Source organism: Homarus americanus, unplaced genomic scaffold (genome assembly GCF_018991925.1).
Source record: "Homarus americanus isolate GMGI-L3 unplaced genomic scaffold, GMGI_Hamer_2.0 scaffold41981, whole genome shotgun sequence".
NCBI lineage: Eukaryota > Metazoa > Arthropoda > Malacostraca > Decapoda > Nephropidae > Homarus > Homarus americanus.
In genome coordinates this window covers 7,413-20,590 of record NW_024729880.1, presented here as the reverse complement: position 1 = coordinate 20,590, position 13,178 = coordinate 7,413, and the positions used below count along the sequence as shown (strand labels likewise).

Below are 13,178 nucleotides of genomic sequence, written 5' to 3'. Positions count from 1 at the left end.
TATGTCACCTGTGGGGTATGAGAATTGTTTGGTTCACACTCAGGATGGGATGGAGAAAGGAAACTCACAATGTGCTCTATATGCATGTTGTATTGATGTACAATGCAGCTTGGTGCTGGGAAGGCAGCATGGTTACAAGCGTGATGTAGAGAGCTGGTTGTGAGGACGCTCAGGAGAAGGACAGCTTGTGGGTCGCCATGCTCGCCAGCGGAGAGAGGACCGCCAGGCAGGCGTGTTGCTGGCTGGTTGGTGTAGGTAGAAGGAGAGACAGATCACCACGAGGTGTCGTCTTAAATAGCGGGGGTAGGCGTGGTGCTGACCCCGCTCCGTGGGTATGGCGGCGCTGGTTGACCTAGACCACGAGGATACACTGGGGAATTGGTGGGGTCGGCTGGCAGCGACAAACAGCGTTTGTAGGGGAGAATTCCACTACAATACTCCCCTTCCTCCAGGCGGTGTAGGAGACTTGTTGTCTGCAGAGTTGCATAGCACATGTGAGGCAGAACGGGCGGTGCGTGCCTCATGTGAGACAACGGCGATGGCGTGGATGAGCCGGTCGCTGGGGACAACTGTCTAGATACACAATATCTGTGGGAGTAGAGAGGGAGAAGGTGTGTGTGGAGGCGATGAATGTTGTGCTTCCTCACGGCAGGTACAGAGTCGCCAGATGCGCCTGCTGGGGTGTGTGGGCCTGGGTCAGGAGCAGGCTGTGTCAGCAGCAGCGGATGAGCGTGACAGCAGCTGGGTCCAACAGCAGCAGGGTGCAGGACATTAGCAGGGAGTACCTGAGGGAGAAAAAGAGGTGTGTGGGTCCGCACTCAGGAACAGAGAGCCGCATCAGGGACGGCAGGGGGTTACTGCTGGGCCGGGGTCGGCGTCTGAGGCAGGACAGGTGTGCTGGGGTCGGTAGGACGTGGTGTTTGGGGCAGGAAGAGGGCTGGTGTCTGCTTAGAGTAGCAGAGCTGCTCTAGGGTGTCTAACCTGCGGTGAAGAGACAGTAGTTGTAGAGCCGATGAGAGCTGCTTCTGGGTGGATAAGCCAGTCTTCCATGTTGCTTGAAGACTGGGAGCGTGATCAGTTTCTCCTCCATCCTGTGTGAGTGCGAATCTCGGGAGTCACCATTTGTGGGGTATGAGATTGTTTGGTTCACACTCAGGATGGGATGGAGAAAGGAAACTCTAATGTGCTCTCTATATGCATGTTGTATTGGATGTACAATGCAGCTTGGTGCTGGAGCAGCATGGTTACAAGCGTGATGTAGAGAGCTGGTTGGTGAGGACGCTCAGAGAAGGACAGCTTGTGGGTCGCCATGCTCGCCAGCAGGAGAGGACCGCCAGGCAGGCGGAGGTGTTGCTGGCTGGTTGGTGTAGGTAGAAGGAGACAGATCACCACGAGGTCAGGTCTTAAATAGCGGGGTAGGCGTGGCTTAGCAGTTGACCCCGCTCCGTGTATGGCGGCGCTGGTTGACCTAGACCACGAGGCATACACTGGGGAATTGGTGGGGTCGGCTAGGCAGCGACAAACAGCGTTTGTGAGGGAGAATTCCACTACACACCACTCACTGCATGGTGCACAAATCCAGGCTTACATCTCTTGACTGTGATTATACTGTAAAAAATAGCAAATATATCGTTTATACCATATGATGCCACATCTTTTAGTAATCTTCCTGTGAAAAAACACAAGATAAGCTGACCTCTGCATGTTAAGGTCAAAATAGAGTACTGTACTATAATTCTTGCTCAGTTATTGATTCACCATGGGTGTAAAAAATTCACTTACTATAAAGACACACCGACACAAATATTTTAATAATTGCTAAACTTTGTGATTGTGTGTGTATAAAATGTGTGAATGAGTAGGAGGCATTACAAAAAACATTTTGACACAGTATTGACACTACCACACAACGCAACAGATCAAAGCAGACAGAGAGAACTCTTTCACGTGGCCTGGTGTATGAATACACAGCAAAAACAATTAACTATGCAGCCTGCTCGCATAGCTTGAGCCACCAAGCACCAGAGATGACACACACCTCCAGCACATGTTCCTTATTTTGCTCCTGAAAGGTTAAATATCATCATACATAGAAAACAAAACTCCATTATGAAAACACATATGGCCTCCACCCAAAAAATCCCACCAAGCACATTATAAATGCAATAATGCACAGCCACACATTAATCCTTTATCATGCCTAAAATAAACCAAATTAAATGACGGTAACCAGCAGAAATATTCCATTAAATCGGAAATGAAGAGATGTGCAGGCATAATTAACGACCATTAAAGAGGAACAACATTTACAGCATATTCAGCCGAGTCCTGGGGTCAGAAGTCCAAAGCTGGTAACAGCATCGTACCTGGCATCTCTGCCAAGCACTACTTCTGACAGGAATACAGTATGAGTGCTGCACTAGCTAGCCTGTGCAGTTCAATTTTCAATTTCAATTGTTTATTCCTTGATAGAGGAAGCGGGATCCTAGTGCTGTCACTAGGTACCCCTGTACAATGACACCAGATGCATCTGGCAAGTGTGACAAGTATATATAGCATAAATATTATAAAGGGGCTTACTAAAGCCTAAGGAAGGAAGGATATTCCTTTAACACATAATCAATGTTTTTTACAAAATAACTGGCCAGTATTGGGAGGATCATCGTGTCTCCGTCAGGGGGTCGTGGAGTGGTGGTCCAACAGGCGTCACGGAAGCGTTGTGTGTGGAGACATCTTAGGAGGTAGTGGATAAGGGTGCTGCTGTCGGGTCTTCTGCATAATGCACAAGAGCGTTGCTCAGGGGATGCCGGGATACCAATCTCCCAAGCAAAGTCATACCCAATGATGATACGGGCAGCAATCACGTCCCCTTTACGAGACCCTCTCCCATAGACGTACGAGAGGTCAGGAAGTTTACGGAGGACATTGTGCCAGGTGGGCGGGGAGTCCAGGGGGATGGCTGTTTCCCGAGCTTCTCTCTGTTTGCGGCGAATTTGGGTCCTGAGCTGTAAAAGTGTTCGGGGAACAACGTAGTCAGGTGTGGCCTTGTTGCAGCCAGTCTTGGCAAGGCCATCTGCTGCCTCATTCCCCAAGATACCGACATGACTGGGCATCCATAGGAATGTCACAGGACGGCCTGCATCCTGAAGTGTGGATGTTAACCCTCGTATTCGGAGGATGAGGTCCTTATTTTCCCCTGATCCAAATGCGATCCCGTCGAGAGCAGACCTGGAATCGCAGCAGACAAGCAAGGGGCAGAAACCATCTGCTTCTCAGTGGCGTAGCTAGAGTGTGTGCCGCCGGGGCAGCCCTTTATATATATATATATATATATATATATATATATATATATATATATATATATATATATATATATATATATATATATATATATATATATATATATATATATATACATATATATATTAAATAGTTTGTGTACCATTATAATATTACTGTACTTTCACATACTCAAATATAGTATGCTTTAAATACACCCCAAACATACTTAAACTTTATAAGTAACAGTTAAACAAAAAGCAAAACGACATATAGGATAGGGAAGAAGTAAAAAGTGTAAATTAGGACCATCTTTATTTCTGAAATGAAAACTACAACTTTCTACTAAGTAACTTTTTTGTTTTGTTGGCAAATTCTTCAATGACGTTGTCAAAAACTATTTCATCTGTCAATTGTCGCTCTATAGACAGTATGGCAAGATTTCTCAACCGCAAAGGTGCTCATAGTAGTGTAGTGTACTGTAAGTGGCCAGTTGTCAATTCTCTTTAGTTGTCTATTATCTCTTTGTATGGGCACACAAACGTACGTACATGTAGATACCTTCACTCAGGAATGAGGTTGGATAGAAACTCACGATGCGCTTCCTGTATATATATTGTTGTACAGCGCAGTGCTTAGGAGTGACTAGGTGAGGAGCTGAGAGAGATGTTGCTGGTCCAGTAGTTGAGTGTAGGATGTCCTCCCTGGGCAGGCGTTGCCGTATTTATACAATTTACCAGGATCAGGATCTGGGGTGCGCGTAGCGAGGTGACCAATCACAGCGGCTCCAGCGTAAGGTGTGAAACGCTCTGATCCTGAACTGGAGGTTGATGGTCGAGACTAGGTCGGCGATCGTACCCCTACGTCCTCTGCATAGACCTAGTCTCTCGGCGTAGCTGGCTGCACGCTGATTGGCTGGTCGGAGTGCGGCCGGAGCTCAGTTGGAAGTTGTAGGGGAGAGTAGCCACTACAATACTCCCCCTCCCCTCCCGGCGCAGCGGGAGGCTGGATGTTGTCTGGGTTGTGTCTCACACATAACACATACCGGGCAGGTGTATGTACGACTCGGCCGCTACGTGTAACAACTCCCTCCAGTGACACAAAACCTGTGGGAGAATTAGGAGGAGAAAGAGGGTTTGGGATTAGAGGAGGTTGTACAAGCAGTGGTTGTTGTGCTCCTGCTGCTGCAGGGGCTGCGTCAGGAGGAGGGTCCATGGCAGGAGCAGGTTCTACGATAGGTGCAGGTTGTATGTCAGGAGGAGGGTCCATGGCAGGAGCAGGTTCTACGATAGGTGCAGGTTGTATGTCAGGAGGAGGGTCCATGGCAGGAGCAGGTTCTATGTTAGGAGGGAGGTCTAATACAGGTTCAGGTTCTATGACAGGAGGAGGGTCTATGATAGGTACAGGTTCTATGATAGGTGCAGGTTCTATAGGAGGAGGTTCTACAGCAGGAACAGGGTTTACTTGAGGGTGAAAAGAGGGTGCCCAGAAATGTCGTGGGCGTGGTGTTGCTGCCGGTGGTAACTGCGGGTAGACTGGTGCAGGCGTAGTTTGTTGATGGTGCTGCTGGGCTGGGGGCCCACAGGGTAAGGTGGCCGGTTTGACTCGGTCTATGCTGACGGTGTCATGTCTGCCATTCCGGATAATCGTCAGGAACTTTGCTGAACGGGTAACCACCTGGAAAGGTCCATCGTAGGGACGTTGTAATGGGTTGCGATGAGCATCACGCCTGACGAAAACATACTCGGCTGTGAGTAGTGCAGGAGGGATGTATTCAGGGCGCCGAGGAGGCTGGCGTGGAGTAGTAGCTCTGAATGCAGAAACTGCTTGTCGTAGCTTTTGGAGTAAATCGTGACGACCGGCTGGAGTGGTTTGGTGAGGGTTAGGAGGGAGTGAGAAATCCCCAGGTAGCCGAAGGGGCTCGCCTAGTGTAAGGTCTGCTGGGCTACAGTCCATATCCTCCTTGTGTGACGCACGGATGCCGAGGAGCACTAAGGGAAGCGCGTCAGTCCAGCTGTAAGGGTCGTGCTGTGCCTTGAGTGCGTCTTTTAGCTGCCGGTGAAAACGCTCTACCATGCCGTTGGCTTGAGGGTGGTATGCTGTAGTGCGTTGTCTAGACGTGCCGAGGAACTGTAGGAGGTGCTGCCAGAGTTGTGACTCAAACTGGACTCCTCGGTCAGTGATTACGGTTGCGGGGGGGCCGAAACGGGAAACCCAACCGGACATGAAGGCGCGGGCAGTAGTCTCTGCTGTAGCATTGGGCATGGGAATTGCTTCTGTCCACCTGGTGAAACGGTCGATGCAGGTGAAGATGTAGGTGCTGCCGTAGGATGATGGAAGAGGTCCCACGATGTCGAGGTGTACTACTTGAAAACGTCCTTTGGGAATAGGGAAAGTATGTAAGGGGGCCCGTATGTGACGATGTACTTTGGAGGATTGGCAGGCCAGGCACTGGGCAGCCCATTTCTTAGTATCGGACTTGATGCCGGGCCAGACGACACGTTGCGTGAGGAGGCGCTGGGAGGCCCGCACACCCGGGTGGCTGAGACCATGGATGCGGTCGAACACAGTGCGGCGGTGGACATGAGGCACGAACGGTCTAGGATGCCCACAGGATATGTCGCACCACAATTTTGTCTTTGTGCCAGGAACAGGGAGTTCTTGGAGTGTGAGGCTTGAGGGGGATGTCTTGTATTTTGCCAGGTCTTCGTCCTTCTCTTGAGCCGCGGCTAGCTGCCCATAGTCAATGGGTGGAGATGAGGGAAGAATGTTGGATACACAACGAGAGAGGGCGTCGGCGATCTCGTTGTGGCTGCCTTTAATGTGTTGGACGTCGCTGGAGAACTCTGAGATGTAAGCCAAGTGGCGCAGGACACGAGGTGTATGTGACTGGGAAGCTGAAGCGAAGGCGTGGACGAGGGGCTTGTGATCAGTGAAGATGGTGAACTGACGGGCCTCGAGGAAGTGCTGGAAATGTTTGACAGCCAGGTATATGGCCAGGAGTTCTCGATCAAAGGCGCTGTACTTGAGGTGTGGTGGTTGAAGCCGTTGTGAGAAAAAAGCAACGGGCATGAGAATTCCGTTGATCTCCTGCTGTAAGACGGCGCCCACTGCAGTAGAAGAAGCGTCTGTTGTGAGAGTGGTGGGTGGTGCAGGGAGGCGGTTGGCCTAGGCTGGCAGCAGGCAGGACGATCTTCTCAGCTCAAGTAGTAAGGCAGCAGAATGGAGTGTGGTATTCACGGCTCCGGGGGTCACCAATGTAGTGTACTGAAAGTGGCCAGTTGTCAATTCTCTTTAGTTGTCTATTATCTCTTTGTATGGGCACACAAACGTACGTACATGTAGATACCTTCACTCAGGAATGAGGTTGGATAGAAACTCACGATGCGCTTCCTGTATATATATTGTTGTACAGCGCAGTGCTTAGGAGTGACTAGGTGAGGAGCTGAGAGAGATGTTGCTGGTCCAGTAGTTGAGTGTAGGATGTCCTCCCTGGGCAGGTGTTGCCGTATTTATACAATTTACCAGGATCAGGATCTGGGGTGCGCGTAGCGAGGTGACCAATCACAGCGGCTCCAGCGTAAGGTGTGAAACGCTCTGATCCTGAACTGGAGGTTGATGGTCGAGACTAGGTCGGCGATCGTACCCCCTACGTCCTCTGCATAGACCTAGTCTCTCGGCGTAGCTGGCTGCACTCTGATTGGCTGGTCGGAGTGCGGCCGGAGCTCAGTTGGAAGTTGTAGGGGAGAGTAGCCACTACAGTATCAAGCAAGAATCAAACTTCCATGAGTGTACAAATAGTATTTTTTAATTTTTGACGATTAAATAAACGTACTAAAATTAAAGAAATTTGTTATCAACGTTAAAATTAACAATATAAATATGATTATAAATATAAATAATTAAACAAATTATATCAGTTATTTATTACCCAAAAAAATCTGTCCCACGCCCAAATCAAGCTAAAAAATTATGAAGGTAAAACACCATTTCATGCAGCTTCAAAAGAAACTCCGACAAAATCGAAAATTGTTATGAAGTTTGTTAGAAGTGCTAATTAACTCCCTAACAACAAAATGAAGTTCTGAGTTAGTTAGCACTCTCCACTAACTTCCTAACCTTAAACAAAATATTTGAGTTATAGTAATATATCTACATATTTCAAACCAGAAAATTAAATTTTTAAAAGTGCCGGTCTGCTTCAAAACGCGTCAATATACTAAAAACAGAAATTTTGATTATGATTTTTTTTTTAATTAAAATATAAGTATTTTAAAATTTGAAACCGCATATGGGTCGCTCCCATGCGCCCGCAACTTCAATTTAAAAAAAAAAAAATGAGAATTTGCCTTCATTATAAATAATCTTATTAAAACTACCATATTTAAATAAAAAATTTTGCCAAAATCCAGCGAACTAAGCAGCTAAAATCATTCTTAATTTTGTATCATTATGATTTTCAACAAAAATACAAGTTAGGGAGCTAGTTAAGAATGTCAACTAGCTCCCTCACTTACTTTTTTTGCTGTCAACAGTAGAATAAACTTACCACGAAAAAAAATAGTTAGGGAGCCCGTTGGGAAAATCATGATTCTCGTGAAACTTAGTAAAAACTTTTCTAATCTTATATTTGAGACCCTATATGGGTCGCTCCCATGCGCCCGCAACTTCAATTTTGTGAGAAATTTGACACAAACCTCTATTTTTTGCTCGAAAATAAAAGTTCTGGTCTTAAAGTTGAATAGAAGATTTCCCATACAGAAGTAAAACTTTGTACCTTCTTAAAATTGTACTATTTTTCTAATTATATATACATTTAAATATATGTAAGGAGAGAGCTCGTAACCTAGTCTTTCAACTAAAATTATACACAACAGAACAAAAATATATTTTTAAGGCGAATCTAAAATGTAAACTTATATAATTTCATTGAAATACCTAGTCAACTGAAAAGTCGACAATTTAGTTATATAAATCGACTAAATAAGATCTATAATGAAATCTAAGCCCTTTAAAATGGTCCCTTCTTCCTGAGGGGAGGTCCCATTTCCCAACGGGCTTAGATTTCTATTGGGAGAGGGAATTTTATAATTACAGAAGGCTGTGTATAAATCACAATTGTCCCAGATATATAATATTAAATTAATTATATACATTTATATGTATATATAATATATATATATATATATATATATATATATATATATACTATTGTAAATTATATTTTCTTAATTTTCTATTTTTTTATTTTTTATTTTACTAATAATATTTCTATTAACTTCATATTATTAAAATATGATGCCTGAAAAAGGGCTGTCTTGATAGGACAGATTATGTAATTTTTTTACTCATGTTATCTATATACAATGGAATTCCACCAATTCTTTAAAGATCAAAACTTTTCGTGCCGTTTACACCAGTATACAAAAGATAAGCTAATTCTAAGCTAATGGGTTCATACCCCGTTTATGAGAGCATAAACCTCTCTCTTTTTAATGCTAATTTCTCCCTCTCAATTAATATTTATTTTAACCCTTATTTCAGGAAAAATTTTATCTATTTCTTCCACTTCATGATTTGGGGCATGAGCAGGCTTAGAATTAAACCTTTTATCTTTTATTCCTTTAATTATTACAAAAAATAATCAATATTCTTCTGAGTCTGCACTTAAATACTTTCTTATCCAAGCTCTAGGATCTGCTATTATTATTTTTTCAGCCTCAATTATATTGATTTCCCCCAGCGTCGCACCACTTTGCTTGGCCCTTGCCCTTCTTCTTAAACTAGGAGCGGCTCCATTTCATTTTTGGTTCCCTCAAGTTATGGAAGGAATAAATTGAATCCAATCTATTGTGCTCATAACCATTCAAAAAATTGCTCCTATACTTCTGCTCTCGTACCTTACTTTTAACTATTTAGTCACAACTATTTTGTTTTATGCAATTATTCTATCAGCAATCATTGGAGCAGTTGGTGGTATTAATCAAACTTTACTTCGAAAAATTATGGCTTTTTCTTCTATTAATCATATAGCATGAATACTTTCTGCTATCTGCTATTTTAATTAGTGAAAATATGTGAACAATATATTTTCTTTTTTAGTCTTTAATATCTTCTTCAGTGGCATTAATCTTTCACTTCCAGCAGATTTTTCATTTTTCCCAAATTACTTCCAATAATGCTTCCCCATTACCCAATAAAATTCTTATACCGGTACTTTTATCTTTGCTTTCTCTAGGAGGTCTACCTCCTTTCACTGGTTTTTTCCCTAAATGAATTTTAATTCAAGAAATAACCTCTAGTTATTTCTTCATGCCCTTACTGGTTCTTCTGGCATCTACTTTGATTTCCCTATATTACTATTTGCGAATCTCGATTTCGGCATTTGTTCTTTTTTCACCAAAATTGAAATGATCATCTCCACATCAAAGACAAAGATTTTTCACCCCTTTAATGGCATTTATCAATCTTTTTGGACTCTTTGTCCCATCAGTTTTTATCATATTCTAAGATTTTAAGTTATTTAAACTAACATCCTTCAAAGTTGTCAAAAAAAGAAAATCTTTTAAATCTTAAAATACTTTCATTTTGGTATCTTTTAAGCTCCAGTGATATACACATCTTTAGATTTGCAATCTAACGTCTTAATAATTTCCACTATGCAGCCTAATAAGAAAGTTTAAACTTGTTTCTAGATTTACAATCTATCGCCTATTCCTCAGCCACCTTATCACGCAACGATGACTCTTTTCAACAAATCATAAAGACATTGGTACCCTATATTTTATCTTCGGAGCATGAGCAGGCATAGTAGGGACTTCATTAAGACTGGTAATTCGTGCTGAATTAGGTCAACCAGGAAGCCTCATTGGTGACGATCAAATCTACAATGTAGTTGTAACCGCCCACGCTTTTGTTATAATTTTTTTCATAGTTATACCCATTATAATTGGAGGCTTTGGAAACTGACTTGTACCACTTATACTAGGAGCTCCAGATATAGCATTTCCCCGTATAAACAATATAAGATTTTGGCTTCTTCCTTTTTCTTTAACATTATTATTAACAAGAGGAATAGTAGAAAGTGGAGTAGGAACTGGGTGAACTGTCTACCCTCCGCTCTCTGCGGCAATTGCTCACGCAGGTGCTTCCGTTGACTTAGGAATTTTCTCACTTCATCTGGCTGGGAATAATCTATGCTATGATAGCAATTGGAATTCTTGGTTTCGTTGTTTGAGCACACCACATATTTACTGTAGGTATGGATGTTGACACCCGAGCTTACTTTACTTCTGCCACAATAATTATTGCAGTTCCTACAGGAATTAAAATTTTTAGATGATTGGGCACCCTTCAAGGTACTCAAATCAATTACAGCCCATCTCTTCTCTGAGCTCTTGGTTTTATTTTTCTCTTTACAGTTGGTGGTCTTACAGGAGTAGTTCTTGCTAACTCATCTATTGATATTATTCTTCACGACACATATTATGTTGTTGCTCACTTTCATTACGTTCTATCTATAGGCGCAGTTTTTGGCATCTTTGCAGGAATCGCCCACTGATTTCCCCTATTTACGGGCTTATCTATAAATCCTAAATGATTAAAAATTCACTTTTTAACTATATTTACAGGAGTAAATATCACTTTCTTCCCACAACATTTCTTAGGATTAAATGGGATACCACGACGATACTCTGACTATCCTGACGCATTCACCGCATGAAATGTTCTATCTTCAATTGGATCAATAATTTCTCTTGTAGCCGTTCTTAGATTCATTATTATTGTATGAGAAGCTTTGGTAGTTAAACGAACAGTTATATTTTCTTTATTCTTACCTACTTCAATTGAATGACAGCATGCTTATCCCCCAGCTGATCACAGTTATATAGAAATCCCTATAATCACTAACTACTAAAATGACAGATAGATGTGCAGGATTTAAGCTCCTGTTAGGGAAAATTATTTCCTTTTAGTAATGGCAACATGAGGTCACCTAGGATTCCAAGACAGTGCGTCACCCCTTATAGAGCAACTTATTTTCTTCCATGATCATACTATGGTAGTATTGATTTTAATTACTACTTTTGTTGGTTATATAATAGCCGCTATATTTCCTAATGCTTTTGTTAATCGTTTCCTCCTTGAAAACCAAACAATTGAAGTAATTTGAACACTCCTTCCTGCTATTATTCTTATTTTTATTGCTCTCCCTTCACTTCGGTTACTTTATCTTCTAGATGAAGTTAATAACCCTAGGATTACTCTTAAAACAATTGGACACCAATGATATTGAAGGTATGAATACTCAGACTTTCTGCAAGTAGAGTTTGACTCCTATATAACTCCATCTAACGAACTAGATTTATCTGGATTTCGACTTTTAGACGTAGACAACTGAACTGTATTACCTATAAACACACAAGTTCGAATGTTAGTCACTGCTGCTGATGTTATTCACTCTTGAACTGTCCCAGCTCTGGGAGTAAAAGCAGATGCAATTCCAGGCCGTCTTAACCAAATTAGATTTATGGTTAACCGACCAGGACTATTTTTTGGGCAATGCTCAGAAATTTGTGGGGCTAACCATAGATTTATACCAATTGTAGTAGAAAGTGTGTCAGTCTCAGCTTTTTTAAATTGAATCTCTTCCTCATCCGATCTATCACCCGATGACTGAAAGCAAGTATAGGTCTTTTAAACCTATCATAGTAGAGGCGCCTACTTCTGGTGGAAAAAGTTAGTTAATTAATAATATGAGCTTGTCAAGCTCAAGTAATTCCACTGGAATACTTTTTGATGCCTCAAATAGCACCTCTTTTATGATTAAATCTATTTTTTATATTTCTTATTGGATTTCTTTTGTTTTTTATTCTAAACTATTTTATAAAATCTCCACTTAAAATGTCCCCTTCAATTGAACTAAAAGCTCAACACCAAAAAACCTGAAAATGATAACAAGACTATTTTCTATTTTTGAACCTTCTTCAAGAATCTTTTCATTATCAATCAATTGATTATCAACTTTTGTTGGGTTACTTTTTATTCCTTACCTTTATTGAGCAGCTCCCTCACGTTGAGCACTAGTTTGATCCCAAATTATGCAACTTCTTCACAATGAATTTCAAGCAATTTTAGGGCAAGCCACTAAAGGTTCAACTATTTTATTCATTTCTTTATTTAGATTTATTATATTTAATAACACTCTCGGGCTTCTCCCGTATGTATTTACTAGATCAAGACACCTTGCGATAACTCTTACACTTGCTTTACCTTTATGACTGACTTTTATTTTATTTGGTTGAATTAACCATACCCAACACATGCTTGCTCATATAGTTCCCCAAGGAACACCAGGTCTTCTGATACCATTTATAGTATTAGTAGAAACTTTAAGAAATATTATTCGACCAGGAACTTTAGCCGTTCGACTAGCAGCTAACATAATTGCAGGGCATCTTTTGTTGACACTTTTAGGCAATATAGGCCCTTCTTTGTCTTTGACTTTAGTGTCGTTTTTAATATTAGCTCAAATCCTTCTTTTAATACTAGAATCTGCTGTTGCAATAATTCAATCGTATGTATTTGCTGTCCTAAGGACTTTATATGCCAGAGAAGTTAACTAATGTCATCATCACACGGACACCACGCTTACCACTTAGTTGATATAAGACTGTGGGGTATGAGATTATATAAGACTGTGGGGTATGAGATGTTTGGGTTCGCACTCAGGATGGGATGGAGAAAGGAAACTCACAATGTGCTCTCTATATACATGTTGTATTGGATGTACAATGCAGCTTGGTGCTGGGAAGGCAGCATGGTTACAAGCGTGATGTAGAGAGAGCTGGTTGGTGAGGGTGCTCAGAAAAGGACAGCTTGTGGGTCGCCATGCTCGC

General features: G+C 42.1%; 1 pseudogene; it reads left to right on the top strand.

The window, feature by feature from the left end:
• Positions 1-9,970: 9,970 nt before the first annotated feature.
• Positions 9,971-12,905, top strand: LOC121866852 (annotated as a pseudogene).
• Positions 12,906-13,178: the final 273 nt, after the last annotated feature.